The 23061-nt window shown below is 34.1% G+C and overlaps 1 long non-coding RNA gene across 1 annotated transcript; it reads right to left on the bottom strand.

Annotated features, from left to right (window-relative positions):
* Nucleotides 1-12332: 12332 nt before the first annotated feature.
* Nucleotides 12333-22146, bottom strand: LOC118765515. Its single transcript, XR_005001378.1, has 3 exons — nt 22105-22146; nt 14336-14337; nt 12333-12374 (listed from the first exon to the last, which is right to left on the bottom strand). It is a non-coding gene; the product is annotated as an uncharacterized LOC118765515 (long non-coding RNA).
* Between the last annotated feature and the right edge of the window lie 915 nt (nt 22147-23061).

Genomic DNA, 23061 nt, shown 5'->3' with positions numbered 1-23061 from the left:
TATTATTATTATTATTATTATTATTATTATTATTGTTATTATTATTATTATTATTACTGTTATTATGGCAATAATAAAAATTATTATAAGATACAAAATGGAGACGTAATATATCCCCGTTCGTATGAGACTTTTTCTCTAGAAAAGCAATTTTCTATATTGCATACCTGGTTAATGTCATTTACGAAAATCTCTGAAACATTTTCTTTCGAGTAGACGATTTGTCTACCCAATATTTTCATATCCATTATCCCCTGAAAAAAAATACTGCAAATAAACATATCAACACTTTATATATTTACGATTCTATTTACTTATTTATATGGTTATGGTTTATTTTACTTCTGGTTCTTATTTTCCATTAGATTGCTATATATTTCGGTGGGGTTATTCTAATATTTTTAATATTGAAAACATGAAGCAAGCGAAAATCTATGAAATTTATTTTGACTGTCATAACTTCCGTTTCCTGTATATACACACGTTACTGCAATGGTGTATACACACCTATTCACACGTAAGCCACAAAAACGCAAACACACAACCACACAACACACAACAGACACACATATAGATATGCATGGGTGTTCATACGTGTATCCTTGGTTGTATAACAGTTTTGCACGTTTATTTAGAATTTATATAAATGAACTGTCAGTTACTAGGAAATATTTTTTTTTTGTTTATATATACTTTTAGCCTACAAGGTCAAAGAACATTAAGTAGAAATATAATGTTCTCTGAAATAGACAAATATCTATGTGAGGTCCCTCGAGAAATACTTATAATTTGAAAATGATATATGACAATGTATGTATGTATATATATATATATATATATATATATATATATATATATATATATGTATATAGAAGTAATATATATATATATCATATATATAAACATACACACACACGCGCATCTACACACGCGTACATACAGAAGGTCCTTGTATTTCTGTCGAACGTGTAAGTTTTCAAGTAAATAATTCATTTTTCATTTATTGAGTAACTGAATGCCACGCATCGCGACTTTTATTAACATTAAGTTTATATATATACATACATTTATATATTGCACAACAAATATTTAAACGTATATATATTATATATATATATATATATTATATATATATATATATATATATATATATATACATATATATAATATATATATATATATATATATATATATATGTATATATGTATATATATATATATATGTATGTATGTATGTATATATATACATATATGTGTGTTTGTATGTATGCATGCATGTGTATGCGTATGTGTAGGATGTGGGTGAAACCCCATGGCTTAGTGGTTAGTGTGTGGCACGCTTTGCACCTGTGAAGATGATGTCGATCTGATGGAGGGAATGAGCTTTTGCCTGCACAAACATTTGATCCCTATAAGCAAATCATCGCTGTCGTTGAGCGGTAAGAAATTTTATTTTAAACAGGGGACAAAGGGCTATAAAAAACCGGCCAAAACAGGACGACAGACAATACAAATAGGGGTCAACAGTAAGGCGGAATTAGCTGATTGAATAACAATATGAATAGAATTTTAATAAATAAAAATTTTCTGTAACATTTATACGATAACAAGATGAAATGTTGGGTATGGAGACTCCATAAGCCACGACTTAGTACTAGTCTCATACGGGAGACTAAGGTATTTCGACCAAGTTGGTTACATTCATACTTATCGATAGTGCCACTTGCATCCATTTGGTTTTAAACGTACGCGGCGGTTGCAAATCTCGGACATGCCCGTGTGTCTGCATATTTGTGCCTAAAGTGTTTATCACGAAAATGCAGAGCTCCTCAGTAGCACTGCCATGTCAGGAATTTCAGGTAGTTATCCATGGGCCCTGGCCCGAACGGACTAGTGAGTTGCTCGTCATCGAGGCTCAGAGTTTTATTTAGAGCGTCATCGCACTTACCAGCCATTAAGCCTCTATAAAAAGACGAGATAGAAACAGCGCCGCTCGCATTAACTGTCTGGCAGAGAAGCGAGAACTGCCGCCAGATAGCGATGGTCAACTCTATTGAATGTTTTGGACTGATGTGAATGTATCAGTGCTCCTGTATGCCAGGATTAACCACCTTGTCTATAGTGTAGTGTATATCGCAGATTGTTTTGGACGGAATGGCGATAGTTTGCGCCTTTCCGACCAGTATGTCGACGACAAGCGACAAATTCTTGCCTACATCTTGGTCAAAATCTTCAGCTCTACTTGTATATATATGTGTGTTCCTTCTCGAGCCATTCCTGGCTCATAAGGGCCGGTTTCCCGGTTTCCTTGGCGTATAGGTTCCCCATCTATATATTAGGTTCCCCAATATATATACATATATATATATATATATATATATATATATATATATATATATATATATATATATATATATATATATATATATATTATATATATATATGTATGTATGTATGTATGTATGTATGTATGTATGTATGTATGTATGTGTGTGTATGTATATGCCCCTTGACCATGCGTGCCTGATAAACTCCACCGTATATGAGGCAGAAGATAGAGGAACGCTACATGATAGCCTAACCTAAGAGGAAAATTACATCAGGCTAAGCGAAGCCAACTTCAATAGACGCTATGCTAACAATCTCTCTTCTTTTATGCACAAGGACAAAAGTAAACCTTGTAAGTTGGCGAATCGCGTATGTTCTTTGAAGACCAAATCAACGTCGCATACCATCGAGTGGAAAACCGTAGAAAAATTCAAGTCATATGTTAATGGATCTAAAAAATGCAAGTTATGTGTAGCATATCAATTTCAGACCTAACAATCCTATGTCACTGCTAAAATCCAGATTAACACTTTTCGTGTGGCGAATCGCAGAACACCATCAATTCGGATTGAGCAGCTGTGTAGCTGACTTTAAGCCACTTCCATACATTTTTATTTGATTCAGTCACTGGTGATCGATCATACTGGAGATATACCTTGGAATGTATAGTTCTACAAATCGATACCAGTAATGTTTTTTTTTAATGAATTTGGTAATTTTACTACCGGTACACTTTTTGTCCAACCGCTAACGAGAACATAAAGAACTAATTGTCCCCTCCCATACAAAGAGTTTCTGTAGAGTTTTCGTCTACCAAATTCCCTCTCAAGTCCCTGGTCGTCTCGGGGTTGTAATAGGAGGAGACACATCCTTGCGACAAATGCACACTGGAATTGAACCAAGACTAGGTGATTACAAAGCAAGCTTCGTAGCCCCACAGGCATGCCTTCACCTATTAATACATCTATGGGATAATAAAAAAAAAATGAAAGGAAAGAAGACGAATTTGGGAACGTGATATGCCATGGACATCTCTTTCGCAAGATGGATAGATATTCGTAATTTTGAAATTTTTGTGGTGCTATTTTTAGTAAGAATTTCTATTTGCTTTCATTAAAGGAGAATCAATGAATAAAATTCGCTTGTCTGTCATTGAATCACTTATATTGATCAAATATGTTTTCAATCTAGGTAAAACGTATTGTAATGTACTGATCGATAGCTGTACGTGACCAAGCATGATTTAAATGATATACTAAATGAATAACTTTTACCAGAATTCGATCACACAGCACATCGATAATTCTGAATAATTCTTACAGTATATGAAATGATTCCCTTTAAGTTTCTCAGAGATTTCTCTCTGCAGCAGAGTACAAATAATGCCGTTCACCAAACAACGGTATAACTTAGATGACGGAACGAAAAGCTTGCGTGCATACAAATGTACGTGCGTTTCAATGTCTGTATAAATGTATGCATATCAGTGAAGCCATATATGTGTGTGTGTATGTGTGTGTGACTACACACATATATATATATATATATATATATATATACATATATATTTATGTATGCATATATATATATATATATATATATATATTATATATATATATATATATATATATATATATATGTGAGTGTGTATGTATGCATGTATGTATGTATGTATATGTGTATATATTACATATATGCAAATGTTGTATGTATCTTGCAGAACGAACATTGAAGTACTTTCAACAGTATTTTGAAATATTATAATTCGATAATATTTTACTTTAACAATGTTTAAAAGTACACAGAGAAAGAGAGAGAGACAGACACACAGTCAGAGACAGAGAGAGAGAATGAGAATATGAAAGAGAGAGATCGAAATAGAAAATCAGAAACGTAAAACGTAGATCGTGGGGAGAGAAGAGAGAGCGGTAGAAGCGGAGGGAGAGAATAATTAAGGAGGGGCGAGAAAGATGACAGGGACACAGTGAAGTGAAAAGAGGAGGGAAAGTGAGCATGAAGAGAAGGCAAGGAAATGTGAGACAGGGTTAACGAAAGAACGAAGAGTGGAATGAACGAAGTAAGCGTGAAAGGGCTGATAGAAAGAAAGAATAACAGAGAGAATAGAGCCATACCAGATTTAGATAAATATATACTTACATAACAAAAGGATAGAACAAGATAGTGAATGCCATTATAAATTATTGATTTCAAATTTTGGTACAAGGCCAACAATTCCAATGGAGGAGTAAGTCGATTACATCGACACGAAAATTCAACTAGTACATATTTTGTCGACCCTGAAAAGATGAAAGACAAATTTTACCTCGGCGGAATTTGAACACAGAACGTGAAGTCGGACTAAATGCTGCATTTTGCCATGCTTGCTCACAATTCTGCCAGCTGGCCGCATTATACCAATATAAGATACTGCCATCATTTTCGGAACGCTTTCTTGTATTTAAATAGCATAGAAAGGCCTTTCTGTCAATTGTTTAGGGATTTGAAAAGTATGTTAATGATACAGAGCAATTTAGTTAGTATTAAATGGGAATTTACTCCGAATTTATATCTTGTTCAAAACAGTTTCTCTCAATGATTCTATTTATTCCGTGACTACAGCTAAGTGATAACACGATTATAGTAAAATGATGAAAGACAAAGTCCACCTCGGCGGCGTTTGAAATCAGAAAGTAAAGACGGACGAAATGGTGCTCAGCATATTGTCTAGCTTGCTAACGATTCTGTCAGCTCACCGCTTTAAATAGTTAGCAAGTATTGATTTGAAAATTGGACACAAGGCCAGCAGGTTCGTTGGAGGGGTCGATCTCGGCGGAATTTGAACTCAGAAGGTGAAGACGGACAAAATGATACTAAGCATTTTGCTCGGCACTCTAATGAATCTACCATCGCGCCGTCTTAACAAGTTAACAAATATAAATATTTAACATTACTTACATTATTTACATTGGACAGATGTTTGTCCTCATCTTGTTTGTTCTTAACACAACATTTCGGCTGGTATACCTTCCAGCCTTTTTTAGGTCTTGTGGAAATGTCTAACCAGGGTTCTCATTCCTAAGGTATTTTTCGATGTTATAATAATAATAATAATAATAATAATAGATGGGCTACAGCAAATATTCTGCTCAATACCACAGATTTGCTTGTCAGTTGTTTGACCTTAACCAGTTGAGCATGTCCCTTAGTGGCTGACGATATGTGCATCTCTGATCACGAGCAGAAGTAGTGGGGGAGCATCATAGCCATTTGTTGAGAGGGCTTCTTTGGGGTTTGAATAATTCACCTCTGGAAACATGGGTGGTTCTTTCAACATCCTTAAGCAACCCTTATTCAGGGACCTTTTGAGCGGGATGGGCTACTCAAACTGAAGAAAATTCTAACTGGGCCCCACCTGCAAGGTCATGTGCTGTTTATCTTGATATGAGATCACCATGTCGCGCACATATGGTTGTGATGCATGTGCCTGGTGTACCTTTATCAGACGGGTAGACATGATGGGTATATTGGGCTTCGTATATTTTACCCTAGTGTCACTTTGATGGCATGCACTGCTCTCTTACTCAATAATAATAATAATAATACTAATAATAATAATGATGATGATGATGATAATAATAATAATAATATTAATAATAATAATAATAATATCGAAAAATACCTTAGGAATGAGAACCCTGGTTCGAAATTTCCCCAAGACATTTCATCAGCCGAAACCTTGTGTTAACAACAAACAAGATGAGGACAAATATCCGTTGAATGTAAATAATGTACATAATTCTTCATCTCTTAAATATAGAACCGTATAAATATTTAATTTTAGTCGGTGAGCTGGCAGAATTGTTAGCACGCCGGGGAAAATGCTTAGCTGTATTTCATACGTCCATATATTATGCAAATTCTACGAAGGTCGAATTTTCCGTAATACTCTCGGGCTCGATAAAAATAAGTACCACGTGAACACTAGTTTTGATGTAAGTGACTTTCCCTGCTCACTCTTATACCAAAAATTGAAACCAAAATTTATTTAGTCTAAGGCAGCTAACTGGTACTTCAGTACAACGGGCCAAACGCTTCGCGGCATTTCGTCCCTCCTCATGTGTTGACTTCAAAATCTCGCAGGGATGGATATTGCTATCGTCAAATTTGGGCTGATAAAATACACACGAGTTAAGTACTGGGGTGTATGATGATATAAATTGATTCGATTTACTTCTACTGCGAAACTGTTAGCTTTGTGTACACAAAGGAAGCAGAAATTACTCGCAAACATATTGGGTGTTTTTGACGGGTTAATGAAATGGTTTATAATTAGTAATGTACTTTTCAATGATCGATGTTGAACACCGAAAGAAAAGTACTAAAATCTTGCCATCATAGCGTAGCTTCTTCCAGTGATGTAAAAGTGCAGTAACTATTATGCATTATATATATTCCTTAAATGAGTACAAAAGTGGGTGAAAAACCTATCGGAAACGATATGTCATCGGAGATTGGTATTGCATTACTCATATCTCTTTCGTATAATATTTCTATTATACATTATAACTTTATAGTTTTAAGGACATAAATCATACCCGAGGGAACCAATATTGAAATTTATAGAATTATGAATTTTCTGATACATATATACAACCATGCACAGATACACAAACACACACACCCATATATACACACACAGGCCCACCCACACGTACACCCGTCCGCATGCGCGTACGCACGCACACACACACACATACATATGCATAGATATCGGCGAACATTAGCTTAGATAAAATATGTTTGTTATATATTTCAGATTCTAAAGCCGAATTCACTACAGTTACCGTAGTGGAAATTGCTATCTGATGGTAGAAAACGTGTAAAAACATCATGGCTGTCAAGTACAACACCATGTCAGATTCCCAGAAGCGTTTCTAACTCTTTAATCAATGGGAAAATCTGAAAAGAGGCAACTCTGGACGGACTTAATTCAAGCTGTAGCTTCAACTAAAACACAGTGAACAACATTGACTGAGTTGTGGCATTAGATCGCCAGGTCGAATGGAATTCATCATTATCAGCGCCAAACTGTTGAGGCATCAGATATGATTCTGATATATTTCATCTTCTAAAGGCAAATTCACTACTGTTACTATGTAGAAAAAGTTCTCCCTTACGCTAAAAATAAAACACCATAACTGCTCACTGATGTCCCCTGTTGGATACCCTGACGATACAAATACGTCTGGGAATATGTTTGGCAAACTGGGGCAGAAGGATTGAGCAGCCCTCACGCAGTCTCTCCCCTTTGAATTATTCTACAAGTAGCCTACGTAATTGCTTTATTGGGAAATGTGGGACATAGCATTAATTTTCTTTTCTTTCGCTCAGTTTTCATTCACCCCTCCACTTTTTGCATCTACCTCTTCATTTTTTGTCTCGTTATATCTTTTTGAATAACGTTCTACTTTGCAAATTGAATAGGCCTTTTTTCAGAATGAATTTTTCTTGGTGACACAAGACCCTTATCTCCAAAGAAAGAGAGCAATAAATATAATACTATGAGGCATATCTATACACTTATTAATGAAGTCCATGTCTTATGTCGTTTGAAGACAATACGTTCTATACAATATATTAAAGAATCGAGAAAACGGAAACATCTGTACGTACGTTTCAAATCCCGTTGGTATCTGTAAGCAACTTTTTTGTCTTTTCTTACTAACTACCATCACACCACTTCTAAGCCTCCTTATATTAGTGTAGTTATAATCAGTTTTTCAAAAACAATGTACAGCACACCTCGGTTACAATTCATTAAATCAGCTGTGCTTAGTACACACCCTATCTGTCTTTATTTTTTTTTACTCTCTTTTATGATTTTATGCTTCAACGACCTAAATATTAGAATGTAAAATAAAAGAAAACGTTATTTATGTAGCAACGATAGCAACGATATTGTTGGAAAATTACTTTGTATCAACATCTAAAACAAATTCGTTGCGATAGACAATAGATACACATTATATTGTTAAAAATTTCATCGTTTGATTAATCAGTTTTTTTCGTACGCAGAAAATCGACATTTTTAATTATAATTTCCCTTACGTACGCCTTGTATTTACATAGATCAAAAGAAGTCAATGTAACAGCGTAGCATATTCCATTATTCTTTTTTTCAAATAACTCATCTATATTTGTTTAAATTCCGTTTTTTTTTTTTCTGTTTCTCGAATATATTTAAGAGGGTTATAGATAAACAAGCAATAACTACTTAAAACTATGAGAAAAATACCACAAGAAATTGTTGAATCATTTGTAACAGAGTTAATGAATAATATTCATATAAACTGATGGTGTATCACCAGGTTTTTGTTATAACATATTCTACAAGATATTTATAAATTTTCAACTGACACCATATGTATGGCCAGATGAAAATAACTTGGATATATTTGGTGTATGAGACTAAAGCAGTATTGAATGAAAATAGTAATCTCTGCATGATACTCAATGTATGTAAAAGTATAGATAAATAGGTAGGTGATAGACAGATAGACAGATGGATTGACTGATTCATTGATGATTCATTCATTCATTCTTTCATCCATAGAGAGATAAATTAACAGATATACCCACAGGTGCACACGTGATAGATTGATAGATAGATAGATAGATAGACGGAAAGATAGATATATAAATAGATATATATATATATACATATATATATAGATAGATAGATGTATGGATGGAAGATGGATAGATAGATAGATAGATATATAGATAGATAGCCAGCCAGGCAGCTGACAAACAAGAGACTGCGCTTTTCCTCCTACAAATTTCTTATAAATATGCTTCATGGGAAAATGCATTATATTAGGTGTGGCGACAAATTATCCCCGGCAAAGGTTAAAGTAGAGATGAGATTCATTTTCACCTACTTCGTTTTTGTCAATGAACTGGTGAAGACACTCCACTGTTTTAGTGCTGATTTTAGAATGGAATCCGGATGCAAGCAGTGTACTATGATGTATCTGAAAAGAGGCAAGGTACAGTCTGCATCAGGCATACAATTACCTGATAGAGAACTGATTAAACAAATTGAAAAGGAAGGTGCCAAATGCCTTGGTAGATTAGAGTTCAAAGAAATCACGGAGAAGGAGATGAAAGAACAATTGGGGATGAAATATTTCCAAAGTCTAAGATTGGTGTTGTGCTCAATATTTACCGGAAAGAATAAAATCCAATTAATACAAGAACGATATCATCACTTCTGTACGGAACCTGAAATCATAAACTAGCAAAAGACAGAACTGATGGACATGTATACGATGTCAACGAAAATAAGTGTAACAAACATAGGCTGTACTTGTGCAGAAGAAAAGTTAGAAGGAGTATGGCCAGTTGCCAGGATTGTAAATAAACAGAGGAAACAGCTTAGGGTGATATGTAAAACAATTCCGTGGAACCATTCTTGAAATACCTGGATAAATTTCGGCACCTTCAAAATTGATAATCTTTTAAAGACAGAAAAACCTAAAGAGGAAACGAATGCAAAAAAATAAATAGCATGGAAGGAGGAAAAATGTAGGTGGGTTTGCAAGAGATACGAACGCCAAGAAGGCTGCAGAATGCCGGTGGCTATGGATGAAGAGGAGTAACTTGAAAATAGAAACAGAAGCACTTATATGCGCAACACAAGAACAAGCCTTAAGGACTAACTATTTGAAGTGCAAAATTAACATCGCTACCGAGAGTGACAAATCAGAATTTGTGGTGAGTGTGGAGAAACGGTATAACACATCATTATCGAATTTCCGAAATTGGTACAACGCGATTACAAAAGACATGACAAAATGACAAGAATGATCCATTGACAGATCTGTGGAAATCACAGCTTACAAAGATCTAAGATGTGGTATGAGGCAACCAAAGAACAAGTCACCGAAAATGAACAATGGGAAATCCTGTGGGATGCAATGATTCAGTGAGATCACCTAGGTAGACATCGGAAACCGGACATTGTTGTGGTGAATAAAATAGAAAGAACATGTATTATAATGCATGTATTATCATTATTATTATTATTATTATATTATTATTATTATTATTATTATTATTATTATTATTATTATTATACTAATAGTGAATCTGAAATTGTTACTCAATTTCGGTTACATTGCTGCTTGCTATGTATATGAGAAGCAGCCCTATTCTACGCCCTATTGTACATCCATATTTCGTCTGTGACATCACCTTTAATATGGTCGTAGGAGGTGGCAGTATAAAGCAAAATTCAAAGTAAACTGATTGCCAGATGATGGGACACATTTTCTACGCACTACTAGACACTTAGCATATGCATGTATGATGATATATATAGCCTTCTACATGTCCCGATGAACATATTTTCCGGAAACCGAATTATTTCAAAGAACTTGAAAATAATAGAAGGAAACACACAACTTTATTTATTTATTCATTCATTTGTTTATTAGAAAATTTGAAGAATACTAAAAGAATGCTGAAAATACATTATATTTTTAAATGCTATATGTTTTTTTGGGTTTTTTTTATATTCTGATACACGCTTCTTACTACTTGAAATTTATTTATGCCAGAAAATTTATGAAATTTTCTCTTTGATGTCAAATGGAGGTGCGGACCATTCGAAATACGCTTCATCACAAACAATGACTTTGATCTAGCTTGCTACCACGACCATTTCAGGTACTTTTACTACTTAAAATGTACGTATGTCTATAAAAGTTTAAAGGCTCCACCTTTGATCAAATACTGGCTTGCCTATTAACCAGTAAAAACTTGATCGCAAACACTGTTTTTGATCTTGTTTGAAATAGCAATGAAACAAGTTGCCTTTATACGCGTCTTTGACAATACAACATAAATCGTTCCCAGAAATAAAATATATCCTGCTTGAACTGATCCCGTAAAACTTAGAGTGTCTATTCTGTCTCTTGTTGAATTATTATCAAGTATCGGATTAATTTTAGGGATCATGACATGTGATCATATACCCAAAGCAAGCAATTATTATGAACCAGGCAATTAATGGGACATAAATCAATATTTGCGTTAACCACTGTCCACAAAAACGTTTTTCTATGCTTCACCTATTGGGTCTTCATCGTAAATATTTATGCTTGCTCTGTTGCTCAGTCACTGGTACAAACCTTGAGGCAGGCAATCTTGTAGATATTGCCATGTGAAATAGCACGTACTATTCCCCAAGAATCTAACACATCAACTTATGCACGATGTACTGAGTACCACTGAATGCCCACGGCTTTTTCAATACACATAAGCACGCGTAGTTCCACTTTGCCATCTCCTGTACACACTACTTAGGCAAGGATTCACTGTATCTTTTTATATATTTCTCTCATATTTCTTATCATTTCTACAAGCTTACATTTTGTAGTATTTGATTTGTACTGACGATATAGGCGAAAATATTTTCCCTAAAATATGCTTGCATTTTAAAGTAGGGGCGTGTGCCCAACTGCCTTTATAGATATTGCTACCAAGAGTGTCGCTCACATTTTGTCAATATTCCTAAAGTTATCGTCCTTCTTTTCTGTTTATCGATTTGTAAATGATTATGCATTTAATAAGTTCATATTTTATTATTTCTAAAGCGTGATTATATTCAAAAGTAGCTTTGGTGTTCTGGTCTGCTGTTGAGGACAACATTTTTGCTAAGCATTTGGTAAGAAGATGAAACAAAGAAATATGTATCCGTGAATGTATTTTCGTGCTTCCCTACAGGGTTCTTTGAAAATAATCTGGAAATGGATAGTTCTCGTTTACTATCAACGCGGTAATAGTGCAGCCATCGGAATAGTTAAAAGGTTTTTTTTGTCATAGCGAGATACAGCAACCGCAATGTAAATAAAAGCTACAACAACAAAACAACAACAACAGCAACAGCAACAACAACAACTACAACAACAACAACAACAATAATAATAATAATAATAATAATAATAATAATAATAATAATAATAATAATAATAGCAACAACAACTACAACATAACAGAAAGAGCCATACAGACATGGGACAAATGATAAGTGGATAGTGAAACAAGTGTGTCACACATTGTGAGCCTGGTAACAATATCTATAGTGGTCACATTGAATCTGTTGCGGGTATTACAACTAATATTACTACTACTACTACGGCGACGACGACGACGACGACGGCGGCGACGACGACTCTGGCTACTACTACTACCACCACTACTACTACTACCTAGTAGTGCCACTACCTACAACTACTACTCAAAATAATAATAATGACAATAATAATAATAATAATAATAATAATAATAATAATAAATAATAATAATAATAATAATAATATAATGACAATAATAATAATAATAATAATAATAATAATAATAATAATAATAATAAATAATAATAATAATAATAATAATAATAAAATAATAATAATAATATAATAATAATAATAATAATAATGATAATAATAATAATATAATAATAATAATAATAATAATAATAATACTTTTGCTAACCACAAAATAATAGCAATATACATTTATATCACTTTCGTGTGTTCAATAATAGTTATAATAGTACTACTAGCAAAACAAAGCGGACATATTTGTATGTATAAACACACACACACACACGCGCACACACATCTCTCTCTCTCTCTCTCTCTCTCTCTCTCTCTCTCTCTCTCTCTCTCTCTTTCTCTGTATATATATATTTTTATAAATGTATTTATGTATGTATGTATATAGTCATACTTTGTGGGTGCAGAGAGGGTTACATAACTGAATAAATGCACTAATACATGCGCACACATTCATATATATTTATATTTGTACCTATTTATTATCTCTGTGTGTGTATGGCTTACAAGCATTATCTACGATCTAGACACATCCTACTACTAATATCTCTTCTTGAACTGCGTTTGAAAGGGAAAAATATGTCTATATTGGGATGTACTGTTATAAATTGAAGGAAGATAGGACCATTTACTGCACATAAAAGCAAAGCGGAGATAGAAACGAAGGATACACTTCCATTTCTATGTATATAACTAAGTTTATTAATAATTATGTGATACATACATCAATGTATGTGCTTATATAAGCATGAATGTATGTATGTATGTATGTATGTATGTATGTATGTATGTATGTGTATATATATATATATAATATATATATATATATATATATGTATGTATGTATGTATGTATGTATACATATATTTATATATATGTATATATATATGTATATATATATATATATATACATACATATATATATGCATATATATATACGAATATATATATATATGTATATGTATATATATATATATATGAATATATATATATATATATATGTATATATACAAACATATATATATACATATATATATATATATATGTGTGTGAGTGTGCATATATACACATATATATATATATATATATATATATAATATATATATATATATATATATACATACATTGCGTATATCTATGAATCAGTCTGTCTGTATATATACACATACGCATGTATGTATGTGCGTATATATGTACACACATACATACACATAAACACACACACACATACACACATAGATATACACATATGTATGCGTATGCAGATTTGCACGCACACACACATGCATATACACACTCGTAACAAGTGAAGTGCTATAATATAATGTCTCAAAGGCAAAATATCATTTCTGAAGCAAAAATGTAATGCAATATTTCTCGTAGACAGAAAAGTACAACCTCCCTAATATAATACATTGCCATCAGTATGAAATGTGTTTCAGTCTCTTCAGCTACGATATATTGCAAACACGAAGTGTCTTCACACAAGCAAAATGGGACGTAAATATACTATTGTTAATTCTGATCTTACCTCGTAAAACCGTTATTTTTTCGAAACTGGAGAACTTGAACTTCTTGAGTAATACTTTAGCTAATGATAGCTACTTCTGTCTTACGTTTATATAGTTAATCGGATACGTTTAAATCTCATGCAACCACGTGTATACCTGTTGGTATATAAATATAAATTATTTACTACTCACAAGAGGCTAAACACAGAGGGGGCAAACAAGGACAGACAAAGGGATTAAGTCAATTACATCGACTCCAGTGTGAAACTGGTACTTTATTTATCGGCCCCGAAAGGATGAAACACAATGTCGACCTCGGCAGAATTTGAACTCAGAACGTAGCAGCAGACAAAATACTGGTAAGCATTTCGCCTGGCATGCTAATGATTCTGCCAGCTCGCTACATATAAATATATGTGTTGTGGGGATATGAATATAAGCATAGTAACATGCGTTATATTAGAAGAGTCGAAATGTCTATTGCACGATACAGGAAGAATAATTTTAATTTAGAACACAGAATTGCAATTAGAACAGCAGGAATACATCATATCATACAATACACATTCCGACGCTTCTAATAACTCAAATGTTATTTAATTTATATAAATACACACGTGTTGTTCAATTAGTTTATTTAACGTCGAAATCAGTGGGAAATATGTCCACGAGCAGTTTAGCTTAATGGGAAAGCACTCAGCCACAGTGTTGGCGAACGTGGGTTCGAGTCCCCGGGCTGTTTGTTGACAATTTTTTACGCTTCTATGGGGAACTTACAAAATATATTGTAGAATATATATATATATATATATGCATATACATATGTATGTGTGTGAAAGAGGGAAGTCTGGATTTCAAGATTAATACTATCTTCCAGGACGTAGAATGGATGTGAATAGTAACAAATAGTGTTCCTTCTGACTATTGTCTCCTTATGCTCCGACCGGGCAACCATACTTTTTCAGACGTCTACCTTTTCCAGGCAATGCCTCGATCTTCATTGCTAATAATGAGTGATTGGAACTCCATATTAATATACGTTTATATTATGAGAGAGGCGCAAAAGCCACACACACCACTCAGGCTTTTTCAACTGTCTGACAGCGACTGACTGGATTTCTAGGATGTTCCAGTGTGGATATGGACGACGCACATTGGTTCATCTAGGTCGTATCTAGATTGAGTATTATCTACTGTGTTTACTGACACGATCCTCCGATATCCTAGTTCGCACGGATAGCCTCTCAACGTCTCCAGTTTCTGCAGTCGTGGCTCTAAACCCGGAGCACACCGAAAGAATGAGAGAGGACACAAAAGAAAAAAAATTGGGGTCTACACGGTCAACCTAGATAGACTTCGTGTGCGGAGATCTGGTTACTAGAAGTTGAACACGTCACTTTCGGCATGCCAAGCTTACAGAGACCAAATTAGTGAAGTAGTTAAACGGGCGTTGACGCGATCAATCGTCAACAATAAATGGTGGTTTGCCCTGAAAACGAAACAATTAGAGTAGAATCAACTATGTTTAGTAAGGCATTAGCGATAGAAAGTAATAGAATAGGAGGGAGCTTTGTGATAAACTTAAAAGGGGCGCTTACGAAGTGCATCGTAACCGTCGAGCTAGCGACGGCATTGACCCGAGACCAAGTTCAACGCTAAACACGAAGGATACTGTACCAGTGTGAAGGTGTGCTCTCTAAGACAAGAAAGAATGAAAGCACTCGAGAGGCCCGAGTGCCAGTGGGGCAAAGAAAGTCAAAGCCACAACTTTGTCTTAGGTGGACTAAAATAGATACAGAGTACTCGTGCCCAAGCGGTAGTGTGTGGCGTTCCAATAACACTTCGCCTAACTCTTTGAGACGGATGACAGTGTAGAACGAAGTGTAGTCTCCATTGATACGCAAATATGCGCCATCCCAAGTAGATCCACCTACCTCATACTATAAATTACAGGCGATGTGGTTAAAGAAGCTGGTATGGTTCGGGCTCTTATCAATTTGGATCGCTCTAAAGTCTTCGTGGCAGCAATTCTCACGGCAGCCGCTTTACAGCAACATATGCCCAGTAGTTTTTTTTTCATTCTTTTGTGCCCGCTCTCGTTCTTTCGGTGTGTTCCGGCTTTGGAGCTACTATTGCAGAAACTGGAAGCGTTGAGAGGCTACCCTGCGAACTAGGATATCAAAGGATCGTGTCAACATACACAGTATAGGTCACTGTCATTGGGCCCACAGCTCGACACCTAGAGAGGCACATACAAGCCGTCCAATAACTTCGTAGGACTCTGCACCGAGGTACCGTTTAAACTCTTTATGGTCAGGGTTGGTCTGGATGTCCAGATGAAGACTAGGCGACGAGCACAGTGGACAACCTCACCCAGAAATTGGCCGAGAGAAAGGTATTCTATAATTGTCGAGTAGAACCGGCCAATGCTTACATCGGCTCCGTTTTATCTCTTGCCCCAGTTTACATCTGATCACACTGCAGCGAACACTCCTTCACCCTCTCTGGAAGGGACGCGTTCCTCCGGTTAGGTGCCTCATTTGCTCTCAACACCCGTTGAATGGAGATTTGATGAATATGAGAGGGCATTTACCCGAGAAGTAAGAGCATAGCGGTTGTGGTGGTGTTTTTAGCAGCTCCAAGAAGTCTCCCTCTTTGTGGGATTTTAATTGCTAGAATTTTATTCGTTGCTATACTTTTGTGAACATTAAACAATTTTTTTTTATTATATAATCCCACTGTAATTGTATTCTAAATTTGTGTTCAGTCCCCAACGTGTATTTATGATCCTTCATTATTGTCATTATTATTATTATTATTATTATTATTATTATTATTATTATTATTATTATTATTATTATTATTATTATCATTATTATTGTTATTAATATTATTGTTATTATTATTATTATTATTATTATTATTATTATTATTATTATTATTACTACTATTATTATTATTATCATTATTATTATTATTATTACGGCGGTGGATTGAAGGTGGCTTTAGATGTTTAGAGTGTCGGACAAAACACTTTGCGATACATTTTACTGCTTTTTGTTTCCTAACATATTATTCAACGATCGTACTCTTTGTCTCCCACAAGTTTTTAGGCATCGCTTGAAATTTATTCAACGCATTCGTGTCTTGCACACAAAAACTATACGCTTGCTTTTTTTTATGTTGGATTTTATTTGTCTCTGGTGATCATGAATATCTCTGTTTCCTTGGTATCCATTTTAATGTGTCACCTATTCTTTCGTATTTATATCATTTACACTCTATCGCTCATGTTTATTTTTTGGGTTCATAATTTATGCTTTTTTATTCTTTAGCGAATTATTTAATGATTGTATATGATCTCGTTTAAGGTATGTTGCATTCCAATTAATGGCAGTTGTTATAACGTATGCAGCTGTTTTATAGCCAGAAAACTTTGCTTCTGCAGCTGGGATATAAGGACAGGCTATTCTATAGTCACGATGCATAATACAGATTTTATGTGCTTCATTGATTTTGCTGTCTTCTATATGTAGCATTGAATTCATTTGTATATTATTGCATAATTCTTGTATAAAAAATTATCCTAACAACCGTTATTAACTAGCTTTTATAGCCTGTTAATTTACTTATTCATTAGCGTAGAATAATGTAAAGGCTTAAAATCAATGCAAGAGAAGACTCCATATGTTTAAAGTCGAAAACATACACAACTAGCATAGTAACAGAGCAAGATAATTAGTTATGGAAGCTAAAGGAGAGCACGTTATTCTAGGGCAGCGGAATCTTATCCCAGGTTGCACAGACAAATTTATTTCTTGATTTTTTTCTAAATGAAATCTTAAGTTGATTGTCAAAAGTTATTTACTGCAACTTGATGGCACGGCTGAAGACTATAAGGTTGTAGCTACGCGATAAATTTCATCTTTTGTTTTTTGTACATCTCTAGTTAAATCTCATACTGTTTCTGTTCAACAGCTACCGTTTGGTATGAGAAAGGACCTTGCCATATTTCTGATGATATTCAGGTTCAGGCTGGGTGCAAGGTGGAGCTTTAAAAACAATTTGTAAGTCTGTTTTGTCCTAATTTAAATTGTGTAAATTTTAGTACCCAAACTGTTTTATATATTTGTCTTTGAAACACCAGCCATTTCGGATCTTCAAAGTAAAACGAAGATGCCTGCCTGAATATATTTCCATTAAAGAATTGCTGATAATCCTCTTGATTGATGGTGGAATATTCACTTTTGTTACAGAGAACATTAACGGCTTTATAGAAAGAAAGGCTATGATGCTCTGCTTCGGAAACTGACTATGGATATTTTTTATATAGATATATCAATGTTAACCCCCGATATTGTCAGTTCTTTTATTATAATTCATTGGCGTTCCTAATATGAATGCCAATGAATTATAATTTTATCTGTATCCTCTGAGTATAGTTTAGTTGAATAATTAGTATAATAATTAGTTTACTTTCTTTTTTTTTATTTTTGACTATTCCTACTAATTCACTGATGGCTGCTACTTTGTTACAACCCACGACTTTCACATGATTTTGATTATTTTTAATATTAACCGTGGATTACTTACTGTATCACAAAAGGAACGTTATCCAGTTTCTTGTGTCGATTGTGCGGAATACGAACACGCGAAAGAATTTGTTCGAATAGCTTCTCAGTAAAATTATATAACATCAAACATGATAATGTTTCTGCGATTTTGGTGAATAATTTAATGTCAGACAAGTTATACACTCAAAGATTGAGGTTTGGCACTTGTCGATATTTTAAGTTGATGTATTTTAATATTTTATCACTGATCCTAATTCGCTCGCCAGATTACCTTGCACATATTATTGTCTGATTCGGTGCATCTGTTGTCATTGCGATGTAAGTTTGTTGCTATAAAGATTTACCTCACACTGTAGATGAAACAGGAGTCACTTTATTTCAGCTATAAATAGTCATATATCTAGAAGCGCCCAATGAACAGTGTAACAGATACTGAAATGTAGATTATGAAAATCATGTCCTATAAAGCAATAAGGTAGCTAGCATGCGTTTCGAGGTCTATTTCCACCGTCATGGAAGACATATATAAATAAAAATTGGGCTTTATTTGACGATGGCTCATGTATTAACTGTTGAATATTGCCATCGGATGCAGAAATGTACAGCAATACTATGCAACAAGAAATACGCATACCTTCAAAAGAAATGTATTGGTATTACACAGTAATTATCATTTTAATATATCTCTAAATCAAAAGAAAAAGTAAATATTTAATGACGTGAGAACCACGGAAGTGGCGGTCGATTTCCTAACATGCAAAAACACACACATGGCAAAATAAGGTAACCAATACTTCAACATTTGTAAAAGAATTTCGTGACAATAATTATGCAACGAAAACCACGAAGATTATGAAGAAAGTATTTCATAAAAGAACGATATAAATAACAATTTTAGGAGTATTGAATAAATTAACCCAAGTGACACATAGAGAATAGGCAATAATTTACTTAGTCAGCAGAACATATTATAAATTACACAATTTTAATAAGACAGGTCTGGGGACCTAATATGCAATAACTTGGTGAAAAATAAACTATTAAGTTGCGCCCAATGAAAATTGAAAAACAATCTCTTAAAAGTAAGAAAACAAGATACAATTACAAATTTTATCAGGAGGAAAAGATAAACTGCAAAGTGATATGTAGATAAGAATATTAGAAAATGTGTTATGCTTGCAAAATCAAGTCAAAAGTGTAAGATATATTTGTGAAGCGTAGTCAAAAGACTCAAAGTATTCGCCAATGCAAAGCGATAAAATGAAAATGAATTATGAATTAATGGTATTAACGATTCAAAACAAAAGCAATATATTGTTAAATGTACAGTCAGCTGAGACAACACTTTCATAAAAGAATTCTTAGAAACAGTCCTCTTATATTACAACTACGCAAATGAATTACCAACCTCTAACGTATACAATAGCAACCCAAAGTATGAAGAAAGTTATATTTCCCCGGTGATTGCAATAATGTAAGGTGTGTTTTTTAAGGAAAATTACTTACGTAATTGCGTACTCATTTTCTTCCTTGATGACAGAAGTTTTTAAATGATGCTATTCAGGAAAAATTACTCTTGGACAATCAGCGCATATTCTATTTTGGTTACTATTCCTCATATAAGGAATGTTAAGTCCTTCCCTTGATGCTGTTTGAAATACTACTACAATATTTTAGACTGAGTGCACTATATTAACCACTTCCAATTTAATGTGACGGATTCCGAATTTACGTAAATGATTGCTTTATGTGAAATCCTTTGTACGTATTACAGCATATGACAAAGTGAATGATATTTGAAAACCGCTACGACAAACATATCATATAAAAAAACACCGCATACATAATTACCATATTCCTTATACTTATTTTAATAAAATTGATTTAAATCTTTATTAAAGTAATCGCGTTTGAATTAAGTCTAAGATCTAAAATCTTAAAACTATAACAAATACCTATATCTGACAAGATTCAATGTTATATATCACGAATAATAAGATTTTGCCGAAGGGGCAGTTAAATAATTTATACATATATATAAAAAAGATGTCGGAGGAAATTTTTCTGTAAATAATTACAAACTCCCTCGTTCTTACGAGAAAATGAATTGTTGTACCCCAGGATGTATCTCATTGATATGATGTTTTCTTTTCGCCAATCACTTCAGCTAGGGCATCTAGGATTATGTGCCATTCCAAGAACGCAAATACGAGGGATTGCTGAAAAGTTCCTGGCTTTGAGTAAAAGAAAATATTGGAGAATCAGTTATGGTTTTATTCAACATATCCCCCTCTCAGATCCATACACTTATTGCAACAGTCCTTCAGTTCATCTAAGCCCTGTAAAAGAACATAGAAGGTTGGGTCTCGAAATAGGACTTTCGTGGTACACTTAAAACCAAGAACGTGTTAGCACCTCTTCGTGTATCGAGATATATATGCGATGCTTGTTTGATCTAAACCTTATATTAATGCATCATTTTCAGGTCAACAATGAACAAATAAAGGCACCTGAAACAGCACTAATAGCTATGATACACGCCTTCACTTCCTGTAATTACTGGGGACATGAAGCAGAAATGGAAATAGGATGTAGCTGCCAGGTAGCAGAACCATGCCACATGATTTGCTCTTTTTGGGGGGTTTCTATTTGTTTGTTCTTTCACTTATTAAACTATGTAGCTTCATAGAATAATATTTACTTACAAATATTTACGCCAAGACTAAAATTAGTGTCAGACGAACTGGGAGACTATATTATACAGCGAAAGCAGCATGCTGTAAAAAACTTCAATCTCTTGCGATACCAAGATACCACCCGGTCATGTGTAATCGATTTCAACCGCTGTTAGCTTGAACTTGCTGCCAGATATGCATCGGCTATTACTCCCGTCGCCACCACCACCACTACTACTACTACTACAACTACTACTACTACTACACTACTACTACTACTACTACTACTACTACTACTACTACTACTACTACTACTAATATTACTACTGCTGGTTCTGCTGGTGCTACTGCTACCACAAACACCACCAATAATAATAATAATAATTGTTTCAAATTTTGCCACAAGGGCAACACATTTTTTTGGGTGGGGGAGCTATCTCGATTACATTGACCCCAGCGTGCAGATGGTACTTAATTTATCGACCGCGAAAGGGTGAAATGTAAATTCAGAATCTAAGGACGGACGAAACGCGGTACCAATAATAATAATAATAATAATAATAATAATAATAATAATAATAATAATAATAATAATATTAATAATAATAATAAACCTTTGTACTAAAGGCAGAAAGCCTAAAGTTTTGGTGGGAGGGGTCTAGACGATTAGGGAGAAAAATCCCAGCAATGGCTGAGGAGCTCAGGACTCAAAGCAGAGACAGAGGGATTTTTAATTGCAGCAGAAGGTCAAAGTCTCCTCACCAGAAATTACTAAAAAAATATAATGAAAAGAAACATAACAAGTAACTTGCAGAATATGTGGAGATGGACAAAAAAAACAATAAATCATATTATCTCTGGCTGCCCAGTCCTGGCTAAGAAGGGATATATTCACAGAGATGACAGAGTCGGGACCTACGTACAGTGGAAGCCATGCCAACACTATGGAATAACAACAGAAAGAAGATGGTATAGGCACACACCAGAAAAGGTCATAAAAGCAACCAAACTCTGGGATATATACCAATACACACAGATAGTGAAATTAAGGCCAATATGCCGGATATAGTTGTCAGATATCATGAAGAAAAAATGCTTTCTAATTGATGTATCAATACCAGTAGATGATAATGTTTCTCTAAAAGAAACGGAGAATCTTTCAAAATACAAAGACCTGGAAATAGAGGTAACTCGAATGTGGGATCTAAAAACAGAAACAATCCCTATCATAGTAGGCGCATTGGGTATGATAGAAAGATATTCAGAGAAATACATAACAAAAACACCAGGACTTACGAATATATATAACATAGAGAAAATTGCACTACGTGGCACTCCCCACATCCTACGCAAAACACTTTCAATTCAGTAACCATAAGAGCATCACAACAAACCACAGCACATACCCAAGGCACACAGAGGTGCGCTTTGTAGTGAAGTGAAAGCACGATACAAAAATAAAACTACTGAACTATAATTATAATAATAATATAATAATAATAATAATAATAATAATAATAATAATAATAATATAATAATAATAATAATAATAGCAACAACAACAACAATAA

The sequence above is a fragment of the Octopus sinensis genome, linkage group LG12 (genome assembly GCF_006345805.1).
Source record: "Octopus sinensis linkage group LG12, ASM634580v1, whole genome shotgun sequence".
In the NCBI taxonomy this organism is placed as follows: domain Eukaryota; kingdom Metazoa; phylum Mollusca; class Cephalopoda; order Octopoda; family Octopodidae; genus Octopus; species Octopus sinensis.
Note: the sequence above shows the minus strand (reverse complement) of the source record. Positions and strands in the feature narration are given on the sequence as shown.